The sequence below is a fragment of the Mesoplodon mirus genome, assembly GCF_964341445.2.
Source record: "Mesoplodon mirus genome assembly, chromosome: 12".
Lineage (NCBI taxonomy): Eukaryota > Metazoa > Chordata > Mammalia > Artiodactyla > Ziphiidae > Mesoplodon > Mesoplodon mirus.
In genome coordinates, this window is record NC_138988.1 from 74,777,186 (window position 1) to 74,791,261 (window position 14,076).

The window sequence follows — 14,076 nt, forward strand, 5'->3', positions numbered from 1 at the left end:
TACTAAATCATTGACTGTATTTATTAAGACGGGTCTAAATACAAAGCACACATTGTGAGTGACAGAGTGGCAGTTACTAGAACAAGATATGTTTTGTTTTTTAAAAAGATCTTCTATCTTAAATATGACAACATTGTATGCCGACCTTGACATACTTACTTTGTGCAATAAAATAGCATAGTTACAGTATCCTTCTAAAAGCAAACAAGGTGTGCTACCATTATGTTTTTTAATGCTAAGGGGATATTATATTAGAAACTAACAAATTCCACTTAAGTAATTTAAATCTAGGGATAATTTTATTTAGAACTCAACAAATATCTGGGAGATATGGGTTTGATATGAGCTTTCCTGTTTATCAGCAGGACCCCATTGCTATATGCATTACAAACTAATTTAAAATAATTTTAGAGGGCTTCCCTGGTAGCTCAGTGGTTGAGGGTCCGCCTGCCGATGCAGCGGACACGGGTTCGTGCCCCGGTCCGGGAAGATCCCACATGCCGCGGAGAGGCTAAGCCCGTGAGCCATGGCCGCTGAGCCTGCGTGTCCGGAGCCTATGCTCCGCAACGGGAGAGGCCACAACAGTGAGAGGCCCGCGTACTGCAGAAAAAAAAAAAATAATAATAATAATTGTAGAGTGTTTCTGGGGCTTACGTATGTATTTTTTAAAATCTGAATCACAGTTTTGTACAATTTATCTTTTACCTTGATGTTTATTTAAAATAAAACAAAACCCCCACTATATTTTTGTGGGCATTTACAGGAAAAGTAAATGTAATTAACCTAAACCACAAAAGCACCCACTCCCAATCCACAGTCATAATTAACATTTATTTAGGGCTTCCCTGGTGGCGCAGTGGTTGAGAGTCCGCCTGCCGATGCAGGGGACACGGGTTCGTGCCCCGGTCCGGGAAGATCCCACATGCCGCGGAGTGGCTGGGCCCATGAGCCATGGCCTCTGAGCCTGTGTGTCCGGAGCCTGTGCTCCGCAACAGCAGTGAGGGAGAGGCCACAGCAGTGAGAGAGGCCCGTGTACCGCAAAAAATAAAAAAAATAAAAAAATAAAAAATAATTAACATTTATTTAAATGCTCTGGATGCTGGATGGTTTATGGAGACGTCTCAGTTTGAGATTTGATATTAAAAATGGGTGGTAGGGGCTTCCCTGGTGGCACAGTGGTTGAGCGTCTGCCTGCCGATGCAGGGGACGCGGGTTCGTGCCCCGGTCCGGGAAGATCCCATATGCCGCGGAGCGGCTGGGCCCGTGAGCCATGGCCGCTGAGCCTGCGCGTCCGGAGCCTGTGCTCCACGATGGGAGAGGCCACAACAGTAAGAGGCCCCACGTACCGCACAAAAAAAAAAAAAAAAAAAAAGGGTGGTAATTATACTTGGACTACAGAATGTTAAAAGGTTGGGTAGCTCTCTCTCTTTTTTAACCTATTCTATTTCACTGGATGTTTGGGAAGCTCTCTTTTTAAGACTGGGGATCACGTCATGAAAATTCCACAAATGTGGCGGTACAATTATCTGCAATAAAGAGAAACCAGTGGGAACTGGATGTTTTGAGAGTGACTTACTTAGCTTACTTAGCTCTTCACCTTCATCTTGGCTGCTAAAGTTTTTTTTCTGTTTTTTGTTTTAATGTTAACATACAGGTTTACAGATAAGGTTTCACTGCATTTTGGAATGGAAAGGGGGTGTTGCAAAGGAAAGCTTAGTAGAATTAAAAGTTGGAATGAATCAGTTATTTGCCAAATAACTAAGTTAAAAGTTATGTTTTCGTTTTTATGTTTTTTTTTAAAGCATATGCAAAAAGTATATACTGGGACATGTTCCAGTTAGAGTTCTAAACAAATATTGTGTTTTTTGTTTTTAACCCCCCCCATCGGCGCGCCCCCCCCAGCTAAAACTGGGGTGTGTGTGTGTGTGTGTGTGTGTGTGTGTGTGTGTGTGTGCGTGTGTGTGCAGGGCGCCTGCGGAGAATAGCACGCATCTTGTAGATCTTCAAAAAAAAAAAAAAAAAAGCCAAGAACCCTGTTTCTTGAATAAACCACTGCATTTATTGAAGTTAAAAAGAATCCCAAAGGAAACAGGAATTATCAGCTTTGGAACTTGATTTTTCTTAAAAAAAAAATTAATTGAAAAAATCCTAATCTTCACATTTTTTGCTAGGCGAGAACCGAAGTTTGGAGGTAGACGAGCAGGCGAGCGGTTTGCCCGGGCGCAGAGCATGAAGGCCGGGCGGGCGCGGGGAGCGGGCGCCCGCCGCCCGGCGCGGGGGTGAGCAAGAGAGAGAGCGGAGCGCGTGTGGCCGGCGCCGCTCGGCCGGGAGCTCCCGCGCCCGCGCCCCGCGCCCCGCGCCCGCCGCCGCCGCCGCCGCCCCTGGTGCGATGGCGCAGAAACCCCGTTGACAAGGCACTGCTTTTTCATGACGGTGAGTTTCCCTTTGAGTGTATTATAATTTTGTGATAAAAATTTCAAGGAGAAAAAAAAAAAACACACACAACCTCCTTCCTCTGCCTCTTTCCTTCGGGGAGGGGAAAAGCGAGTGGGGGGGCTGGAGATATATCTCCAGACAGAAAAGAAAGAGGAGCAAATTAAACACCGAGTTGCCAAAACCAGGATATTAGGTTTCAGCCCAGAGAGCTATTGGCTAAGGCTGTGTTTTTTTTTGGGGGGGGGTGGGTTTGTGGGTGGGTGATGGTGGTGGTGGGTGGATGTTTAATGGACACGGAGAAAAGGGGAATCGAGTGTTTATGCCTTTCCCAGCGATGCCCGGGCCCCGGGGAAGACCAAGTTCAGTGTTTCAGGGCGGGGGCGCGGGCGGGCAGGGGGCGGCGGGGCCGGGCTGGGGGCGCCTAGGCGGGGTGGGGGCCCCGGCGCCTTTTTTTTTTTTTTCTTTTCCGCGGATGCAAATTTCTGGAGCGGGGAGAGGGAGAGCCTGGGAAGGGGGATGGCGTGGCTGTTGGTGGTGGGGAGGAGAGGGGAGGGAAGCCGTTTAATGACTCATTGATTGAGCCGGTTTAAAATTAGTTGTGTGCGCGAGTGCGAGTGTGTTTTCCGCCCCCCCGCCCCCCCCCCGGAGCCGCCGGGAGCCGGGAAGGAGGGAGCGGGGCTCGGCGAAGGGAGGACGGCGCGGCGGGGCCGCGAGCAGGGGCAGGGAGGGCCAGGAGTGACGGCGAGCGAGGAAGAAAAATAAGCTTTTCCAATCTCCTCCCCTCGGTTTTCCCCCCCCTCGTTTCTTCGCTCTCTCGGAAGCTCTTGGGTGTGAATCGCATTTTCTTTCTTCTCGGCAAAATGGACCCCGCGTCTCGAGAGGGGGAGGGGAGCGGGTGGGTGGGAGGGAGGCGGCGGCGGCTGCACGGGGGTTATTTTTCATCTTGGCTTCCTCCTTCCCGCCGCTTGTGCGGGCGGCCGCGGCTGGGAGAGCTCAGGGTCGGCCGGCCTCCCCGGCCCGGTTTTCGGCGCGCGCCTGCCGGCAGGACCGGCTCTTCCCCGTCGCCTCGCTGCCTGGGCCCAAAGCACCGCAGACGACCCGCGGCCTGGCCCGGACGAGCCCTTGTGCCGCGCGGAGGACCCTCGGCCCAGCCAGGCGCCTCCTGCGGGGCCTGCGCGGCCGGTCCGAAGAGACGAGAGGCTCGGTGGCACTCTTTTGGCTGAGAGCGTGCGGGCCCGACGCGGTTCCCGCCCCCGGATCGTCCCGGACGCAGGATCTTGCGGGGGTTGTGCGGGGCGGGGTGGGGGGGTGGCAGCTAGAAGGCGCTAAGATGGCGCTGGGCCTGGCCCGTCGCCAGGGCTGGTGGCGCAGTTGCTCCGCGGGCGCCATCTTACCTGGCGGCGCGGGCGGCGCCCTTCGGGGACGCTTCGCCGGCCCCAGTGCCGGGCGGTTCCGGGCGTGGGGGCTACGCTCCGGGGGCCGAAATCTGTACTTGGGCCCGGGGCCGAGTAGCCTGGTCCTTCCCAGTGCCCCCAAACCCGAAAGGCGAGGCAGCGGCTCGGAGCGGGAAGGGGCTGGGGCCGGCGGCATCTTGTTCCTTTTACCACTTGCGTTGAGGATGGAAGTGGGCTGAGGGTCGGGCCTTGCAGCCGAGGGGTTCCCTCCCTGAACCCGCAGCCCCCTCCGCCCCCGCCCCAGTCAAAATTTGGAGGTGAGGGCTTCCCGTCGTCTTCCTACGGCTTGAACCTGGACGGCTTTGCTTTCCCTGGCCCGGCCTCGGGCAGGGCATGGAGACTTTTCGTTCATCCTCTTCCACTTCATTTTGAGAGTAAAGTCGAACCAGGTTACAAAATTGCAGAAAAAAGAGTCGAGGGCACTGTCTTCCTGCCTTACAGTAGCGTAGTTCTGTATAGGTCCCCTGTGTTCGTTTTTTTAGTTGGTTGTGTTTTCACAATCCTGGAGAGACTTTACTCTAGTTGTCAAATTGTGGGAAGGTGATGGGTTCCAGTGATTTGAAACTTCTTTTTGGCTTTCATATCCCCTATTCCAAATGGTAGTAAATTACGATAGTTTCTTAGAACTCTGATCTGAAAAATTAAACTCGCCTTGAAACACCCCGGAGGCTTTTTTCCTTTTCCTTTCTAAAAACAAAAAACAAACAAAAAAGCACTGTGTTTTGGTTCATCTCTTTCTGATCATATAGGACTTCTCAGTTCCCCCACTCATTAAAGTGTTTCCTTAGAAGCATTCATATAAGTATTTTTCTGTCCTGTAGTAGCTGTTTATCAAGGTGTGTGTGGGTTTTAACTTTGTTTTCAATTGTTACTGAAAAGATTATTGGGAGGAGGAAAAGCTCTGATCTCTAGGAGTCCACCGCGATGGGAAGTAAATAGTTAATTTCTGGTGGATAAAAGTAACATGGTGGCACCATTAGGTGTGTGCTTGTGTTTACAAATACTGTAGTGGATGTTTTAGGCCCTTTAAGACCTACCATGTGTTGAACACTGTTGTATGCCAGGAACTCTATATATTTAGCAGGGGAGGAACTAATAATGTTTGCCAAGATATTCGAATTGTTCAAGGTCTCGAAGTTTTAACTGGTAGAATTGACAGTGGATCCCAAAAGCCATGTTCCTGGCTCTGTATCTGTGGTTTCCAAATCTGAGCATCAGAATCAACTGGGGAGATGTTTTAAAATACAGATTTGTAACATCCATTTGTTAGGGACAGTTGGGGTTTTTTCAAAAGGTCTAACGTGTTAGGCAGTCTCAGTTTTAAGATTCCTACTTTCAACTTCTCAATGCCCCCAACTCCCTCCAATTTTGAAATTCTGGCTCATCCAGGATCCCCTGAATCCAAATATGTAGGATTCTGTGTTATTCCAAAGCTCTCCAGGTGATTCCATTGTGACACAGATAACACATTCAGAACATCACTGTACTACACTATGCACTGTGCTGCTGGCTTTCTTGAATTGGAACATGAGACGAGGTCTATATTATTTTGAGTTTCACCACAGTTTTATTGCTCACATTATTTTTATTTTTCTCTGCCATTTATCAAATCGTTGAAATGATTTTCTTACAGAAAGAAAGCTTAAGTATTGCAAGCCATTAAAATCTTAGTACATATTTAAAAGTATATAATTTCATTCTACTAGAAGTTACATAACATACTGGCTTCTAGGTCTAGCCGGGCCATCTAGTTTTAGTCAAGACAGCTATGCAACAAAAATATTGATAGAACTGAATCTAGGGTTGATACAGAATTTAGGAATAGGGTAGGAAATATCCTGAAATAAAAACCTAGAGATAAATCCTTGAAAGGAAGGTTTCTTTCTGATTTTGAATTGGGAAGGTATTTTTTGGGTTTGGGGAAGTAGGATGGGAAAGTTATGCTAAACATGAGACTTGATAAGAACAGAGTATGCATTAAAGACACAGAAGGTCAGGAAGAAACATCCAGAGCAGGTAATGAATAGCCAACCAGACCAAAAAGAGAACCGAGTCAGTGAGGAAATCATCAACTTCTCTGGAGCAAGGACCACGTATTTTAGTTATTTTGTGCTTTTCTTTCTTTATTCTAAGATTTTCATTCTTTATTCTAAAGTGTTTAGTGATTGCTAGGGGGAATGGTTGAAAACTTTGATTTTTGATGCAGATGTCAAAATTATATTATCTTTGCATATATCCACGTTCCTCTGTCCTACATTTTGAAAAGTTTTATAAGGGGCAACTGTTGGATACCTGTGTGCAGTCTGTCCAGTCTAGACTAGTGAGTGGGTGGAGTCTTAGTATTTGTGTCATGTGGTTTTTCTCCCCTTGTTTTTCATGGTAAATGCCAGAGTAATTATTTTCTTTGACTAAAATCCAATAAAGCTTGAAAGGAGGGGAAATCTAAAATAAACCTGCTCAGAGGGAAAGAGTAGCTTCTTTATTTTAAAGTAGCCTTTAGTGAAATTCAAGACCGACAAGATCTCTGCCCTCATGGAGTTTATAGTATAGTGGGAAAAACAGGAAATAAGTAAACACAAACAAGATAATTACAGATTAATAAAATTTATAAGAAGTTAATAAGCTAGTGGGTCTAAAAGAGTGTGTTGTAGGGAATGACTATTTTGGCTAGTAAGAGTCAAGGAGTGTTCCTTTAGAAAAGGTGACATATGAGCTGAGACTTGACACATGAGCTTGTGCTAACCATGTGAAAAGCTGGGGAGACATTCTTGGCCTGGGAACAAGTGCAAAGACCTTTAGGCCCAGAAGGGTGCGGGTGTTAGAACAGAGAAAAGCAGGAGGAGAATGCAGTGACCTAGAGAGAGAGAGTGCAGGGCCTCTTATATTAGGGCTTGTGGGAATTTTGAGATTTTAATGAAAATGAGAAGCTATTGTAGGACGTTAATTAGGACAATGATATGTTTTTGTTTTTAAATATTACTGGCTGCTCTGTGGAGCTAGAGAGGAAGCAGAGAGGGCAGTTAGGGGACTTGCAATGGTCAGCTCAAGGCTGATAGTATCTTAGACAAGTACAGTGGCAGTGGAGATGGAGCAGAGTAGATGGTAGGTTTCAGATATGTTTTGGAGGTTGAATCAGGAGTATTTTCTTCATGGGTTGGCTGTGGAGGGAGAGAAGGAGGAATCAAGGATGCCTTCAGATTCCTGGCCTAAGCTTTGGTGGCTGGTGGTGCCAATTGCTTGTAGAGAAGACTAGGAGAGGGAGAGGTGTGAAGGGTGGGTTCTGTGTGGAACCATTTAGGTTTTTGAAAGACTTGTGAGACATCCAAGTGGAAAGTCAAGTAGGCAGTGAATATTCAAGTTGAGCTGAGTGGAGTGGACATAAATTTTGGGAGTCACTATCATAGAGATAATATGTCATGGAACTGGTTGAGATCATTTGTGATCATGGAAGACTTAAGATGAAGCCCTAAAAGTTCCAGTGTGTAAAGGTTGGGTAAAGTAGACCGAGAAGGTTAAGCATTAAAGCAGGAGAGCGAATTATCCCTTTCAAGAAAAGAAGGACGGGTCTGCTCTGCCAAATACTGTTGAGAAGTTAAACAGTGAGGATAGAGAAATTCCACTTGGATTTGGCTCTCTTGACAAGTAGTTTCTGTGGCACATGAGGATGGAAGCCAGGTTGGAATGCATTGAGAGAATGGGAGTGAAGTGAATGTAAACTGCTTGTTGGGGAAGTTTTCCCGTAAAGCGAGGACAAACTGCGCATCAGTGGTTGGAGAGAGAGGTGTGATCAAGGAAGCACATTTTAAAAAATGATGGGAAATAGAAGAGCATTTTCAAGTAGGCTAGCGAGAATATCTAATAGGGAGAGACTAATGCAGAAGAGAAATAAGACTACCAAAGGAGCAAAATTCTTTATTTTTTAATTTATTTGTTGGCCTCCCTGCGCAGCTTGTGGGATCTTAGTTCCCCAACCAGGGGTTGAACCCAGGTCCCAGCAGTGAAAACGCCGAGTCCTAACCACTGGACCACCAGGGAATTCCTGCCAAAGGAGCAAAATTCTTCAGAAGGAGAAAAGGAATTCAAAACACAAGAAGAGGGTTTGCCTTTGGTGGGAGCAAGATGACTTGCAGTCATCTTGCAGTGTAGCAGGAGAGAAGGCAAAAAATTGGTACAAGTGCAAGGAGGTTTAGGAACTGGAGACAGAATATAGGGCTTTCTGTTCTGGTGGCTTCTGTTTTCTCAGTGAAGTCTGAGGCAGGGCCAGCAACTTAAAGTAAAGGAGGAAAGGGTGTGGATGGTTTGAGATGAGGAGGACACCTCACCTTGGACAGCAGGAAGTGAACTCACTGAGACACCTGATAGGGTGGCTGGGCATTATTGAATGCCTGGATGTGGCTGGAGGTGGGGGGTAGGTCTGAATTTAAGGTGAAACCAATCGACCCAGTTAGTTGTGTGGTTTTCTGCCACCAACGTTCAGCTATAACAAGGGAAGCAAAAGCAGCCAGGTGATCAGTTCAACCAAGATTGGAGTTTGGCCCCCCAGATATGATAGGAAGAGAGGAGCTAGGGAATTGAGGGTGGTTGCAAGGGTGTGATTAGTGATGAACCTTGGGATGTTATCTCGGTAGGAAAGCAAGAGAGGATAATGGGGGTGGGGGGGGGAGAATTTAACCATGAAAATGAGTTTTGGTTAATAAACAGTGACTTAATGGGTAGAAAATCTCAGCCGGGGTTGATGAAAAAGTTCTGGAGCTGGATAGTGACAACGGTTGTACAACAATGTGAATGTACTTAAAGCTAATGAACTGTACACTTACATGGTGAATCTTATGTACGTTTTACCACAATGTAAAAAAATGCAGTTGGGAGTTCCCTGGCAGAGCAGTGGTTAGGACTCTGCAACTCTCCCTGAGGAGGGCCCGGGTTCAATCCCTGGTCCGGGAACTAACATCCCACAAGCCACATGGCACAGCCAGAAAAAAGAAAGAAAGAAAAAGAATTAACATTTAAAGGTTTGTGGCAGGTACAGATGTTACTTGCACACTGCCTTGGACTGTTTGCAAAGTACTATATTTTCTATGGAAGAAAGGTTTAGAAAGCATATCTCAAATTATTGAGGCTAAAGAGACGGTATCTCCTCTTTATCATGGTCCCAAACTTGAGTAGGCATAACAATCACCTGTAGACACAGAGGTTCTGGAGTGGGACCATGAAATCTTATGTTTCCCTGTTCCGCATTTACTCTAAGCCTTTAGCATAGCATTTAAAACAAGCTGGGCACTTAGTAAACATTTTCTGGCTAAATACTTAGACAACCCAGGTTAGAGTAGAATGATGGGAACCAAAGAAAAAAACATTTTTGACATAGATAAAAATCAGCAAGGCCTTATAGTACATTGTGATCTCTGTGGGTAAGAGAAAAATCAGATTAAAGGGAGAGAAATAAGGGAAAGTCATTTTTTAAAAAATTCAGATAATACCAAGTGGAACTTTGTAGCACGTTCCCTATCCTCCCTTTCTCTATTCTTTTCTCAGACTGCGGTCATTCATCTTTTCATAAGGTTCCTCTGTTCCCCAGATGGCCTACAGAATAAGTAACAGTAAAGTAAAATTAGAGGAGAGGAGAGCAGGGTAGATGATAGGATTCAAAATAGAGGTCTGTGGTCTTTCCTGAGAAGATAGCAAGGTCATTTGTCGGGCAGAGGCAAAAGGTTTTGAGTTTGAGGGGAGTAAATTTGTGGAATGTGTCAGATGTGGGGAAGGTGGATGAAAGGAATGGTACTTAGCTGCAGTGAGGCAACATGAATTAAGCAACATACCAGTTCCATCTGCATGGCATGGTTCTCTCGTGATCAATAATGTTCTAGGGTAGAAGTGGAAAATACAGTGGGTGAGGGGGCTGGCAGAAAGCGGGGGTGGGGGTGTGGGTGTGGGTGTTAAATGAATGTGAAGTGGAAGAGCTGACAGAGAAGGAAGGAGGTGTGGACTTTAAAGGAAAGCCCTAAAAGGGAAACCTTGGGGCTTCCCTGGTGACGCAGTGGTTGAGAATCCACCTGCTGATGCAGGGGACATGGGTTCGTGCCCCGGTCCGGGAAGATCCCACATGCCGCGGAGCGGCTGGGCCCCTGAGCCATGGCTGCTGAGCCTGCGCGTCTGTAGCCTGTGCTCCGCAACGGGAGATGCCACAACAGTGAGGCCCGCGTACCGCAAAAAAAAAAAGGGAAACCTTGTAAGTGGTCCTTTGCTGAATGGAGGTGGGCCCAGGAGGCGGCTCTGCTGGGGTGGCTTGCCCACGTGTAGTGCAGTTCACAAGTGCTCAGGACTGGCAACATACCCAGTATGGGAACGTGGAAGAAAGAGGTCTTGGGGAGAGGCAGCTTGATCTTTTTTCCCCCTTACCTCATATGTGCTTCCGCTCAGGAAAAGATCCTGAGACCTCACTGTACCAGATCTGAAACCCAGGTTCCCCTTCCCTGTAATCCTAATCAACTTTATATAGTTGGTGTTTAATTATAAATTTCTTTTTAATAAAGTTGGAAAATTGAACATTTTCTGTTTTTGTGGGTTCTTTGGCTTATCTTGCAAACACATTGAACATTCATATTACCTGAAATAAAATCCTAAATGTGAGGGAATGAGGTATGAACGGTATTGCCTTTCTAGGAAAAGCTTATTTCAGTTCAACTAAAATCCAGGGTGCTTCCTGTAGCATCAGAAATTAAACATGTGTCACAGATGTCCCAACCTGTGACTGTAACATTTTCACAAGAAAGAAAATGGGGGAAAGGAGAAAAAATATTGTTAAACTTTGACATTATTTCGGGCCCTGATGGGTGTTTAGTATTATTAAATTCTGACAACACCCTGGAGGTAGGTTTGTCTCCATTTTATAGATAATGAAACTGAGGTTTAGAAATGATAGATAACTTGCCCAAGGTTACATTACTAAGCGGCAGAGCTGGGATTTGAATATATACTGCATGTCCATGCATGATACATTTTGCCATCAGTATTAAGCCCATGTATAAGATTTTATCTACAAATGACTGCGTACTAGTTAAACATTTTGAGGTTTTAAAATTAAAATTGGATGACCTTTGTTTCAATAGGAGGAATAGGGAAATGTGGTGTTTTATTGATAAATAAAAGTGGTGATCAAAAAACCTAGAATCTTGGGCTTCCCTGCTGGTGCAGTGGTTGGGAGTCCGCCTGCCTGTGCAGGGGACGCGGGTTCGTGCCCCGGTCCAGGAAGATCCCACATGCCGCGGAGCGGCTAGGCCTGTGAGCCATGGCCACTGAGCCTGCGCGTCCGGAGCCTGTGCTCCGCAACGGGGAGAGGCCACAACAATGAGAGGCCCGTGTACCACAAAAAAAAAAAAAAAAAAAAAACAGAATCTTAACCCAGAATCTTATGTCGATAGTCAAATTTTAGGTCAGAGCAGTTATTCTGCTCCTTCTGCAGATAATTCAGTTTTTTATTTGCATAGTATGGTGAGTCAAACGTGCATAGTATTGCTCCCAAGCTCTATACTTGGGAGCAGTCAGGGATTATGAATCATATCTTTCACTTAGCAAAAATCCTAATTGGAAAAAAGAACACTTAGAACCTTAATTAAACATGATATGGTACAGCTCAAGTTGTTCCTTGCTTGGAATGTTGTCAGTGTAATCAAAGTACAGATTTGGATTTAAAACGTACAAAGTGTGATTCACTTAAGAAACATTCTTTTAAAGAGGCCATACTGTAGGTTGAATATAAGGCCAGTAAAATAACGTGTCAGAAGGACTTTTTCCTTTTCTTTTTGACCCTATGAGAAAGCTGAGCCCTGATGGACAACAGTAATAAAAGATGATGAATCATTCTTAACTGTGGATTTTTTAGTTCACTGGGGCTGACCTACAGCTCTTGATCGTTAAGTTGGTCCCTGAACAGTCTGAGGTAGTGCATGAGTTCTTCATGCAAGGTTGCCAGAGCTAACCTGAATTTTCCTTCTTTCCCAGTGAGAACCAGTCCTCTCACTACTTACTAGTGGTAAGCCTAATTTGGGGAGATGAAGAATTTCAGACTCTTGTGGTAAATGTCATATGGGAGAGACTTTCAAAATTTGTTATGTAGACTAAATATTTCGAACGTAACTAAGGAATGTTAAGACTGCTATTGTATGTATTAAAATCACCCATCTTTAACAGTTGCTTGCAGTGATTTCAGATTTTTATTGTAATTTTTTAAAAAACATAATCAGTTTATTTATCTGATTTCTTGGTTTTTATTGTAGAGTTGGTATTCAGCTCTCCTTAGAATAATATTTTACAGTGTTAGGGCCACCACCATCAGTTGATTTTTTTTTTTTTTTTTTTGCGGTACGCGGGCCCCTCACTGTTGTGGCCTCTCCCGTTGCGGAGCACAGGCTCTGGACGCTCAGGCTCAGCAGCCATGGCTCACGGGCCCAGCCGCTCCGCAGCATGTGGGATCTTCCCGGACTGGGGCACGAACCTGTGTCCTCTGCATCGGCAGGTGGACTCTCAACCACTGCGCCACCAGGGAAGCCCCATCAGTTGATTTTTAGCAATAATTTTTAAAGCCCTAAGCATTTCCCCTGAATTAAAAAAAAAAAATGCCGTAGTTGTTGAATGTTTAGCTTTAGTGTAATATACATGAAAGTTTTATGAATATAAAATAACTTAGGGTAGTTATTTTCAGTAGTCACATTCAGTAGTCATTTCTCAATAAGTAGTAGAGCTGGAGAAACCTGGATGCCATTATTGAGAGACTAAATTTAAAATCTTTATATTTGTGTTTGGCAAACAAAGGTATTACATACTTTTGGCAAACAAAGGTATTACATACAAAATTTAAATTACTGTCAAAGAAAGTTTTCTAGAGCAAAGTTTAGTTTTTTAAACTGGACTTAACCTGGGAAGTAGAATAATAGATTTTTTTTTTAATGTGGAGAAATGTCTTCAGATTTAGAAGTAACTCATTCCATGTGTAGAGACTGTTATCCACACACACAAAAAAAAATCAGATTTTTTTTCTCCTGATTACTGAGAGTAAGTTTTCAATTGTGTGGTTTTAACTTGGAAATATTTCTCCTAGGATTTAAAATAAAAATGAATGCTGCTACATTCAGATTTTTTAACTCTGATACTTCCTAGAAGTGCAAAGAAATATATTTAGGAAGAAGAAGTAAGAATAAACTGACCTATTTGTATTCTGATTCTCCAGATCTGTGAGAATCAGGACTGGAAAGATCATGAGAGTCCAGCCCCTTTTCTCTAGGTCTGATCACACTTAAAAGATGCAGATTTACACCTAGAGATGTTTGGAGCTACCTATATCCATAAACCTCAAGATCGCTTGCTTGCTTATTTATTTATTTTAGGTATTTTTTTTCACTTTACTGGTCTAATTTACAAGGTAAACAATAACTGATTTCTTTTTTTTGAGCTCACTTCTCCCTCCAGCTACTGCCCTAATTCTTTGCTCCTCTAGGTTTGTTGGTTGTTTTTTTTTTCCCCAAAGTTTTAAAACTATTTTACTTGTTTCTCTTCATTAGTCTGATTTTTATGCCACATGTATACTTAGGATTATTTTCTGTTACAGCATATATTACGTAGGTAAAACAATCTGAAAGTAAATGTCCAAAGAGAATAATCAAAGAAAAATGAAATTTAGGGAACTGTGTTTGAAAAAGAGGAGTGGAGAGGGCCTTAACTTACCTAGAAATGTAAAATGGACATTGTGCCATGTGAAAACCTGTGCATACCAGAGAAGATTTCCTTATCTTTTTAATATATTTTATGAGTACCAAATTATTACTGTACCTTCTTTTTTCATTTGCACTGTCATGTTAAGGTTCTAAGGTTAAATGAGATAAATAATCAATTAAGGGCTTCCCTGGTGGCGCAGTGGTTGAGAGTCCGCCTGCCGATGCAGGGGACTCGGGTTCGTGCCCCGGTCTGGGAAGATCCCACATGCCACAGAGCGGCTGGGCCCGTGAGCCATGGCCGCTGAGCCTGCGCGTCCGGAGCCTGTGCTCCACACGGGAGAGGCCACAACAGTGAGAGGCCCGCATACCGCAAAAAAAAAAAAAAAAAAAAAAAAGAAGTCACCATAAGTCTTGCAGGGGTCTGTTTACATGTCTTCCCCACCAATACTCACAAAGAGAATAGTGCATGTGCTACA

At 44.7% G+C, this 14,076-nt stretch overlaps 1 protein-coding gene across 2 annotated transcripts in view; it reads left to right on the forward strand.

Annotated features, from left to right (window-relative positions):
• Positions 1-2,203: 2,203 nt before the first annotated feature.
• The window catches only part of BICRAL (BICRA like chromatin remodeling complex associated protein), an 84,375-nt gene continuing 72,502 nt past the window's right edge, over positions 2,204-14,076 (forward strand). The window contains exon 1 of one of the 2 annotated variants that reach the window (XM_082637844.1): positions 2,204-2,433. The gene's annotated coding sequence lies outside the window, so the exon portion shown is untranslated. The remainder of the gene's footprint in view (positions 2,434-14,076) is intronic. The other variant, XM_082637843.1, reaches the window with a different exon arrangement.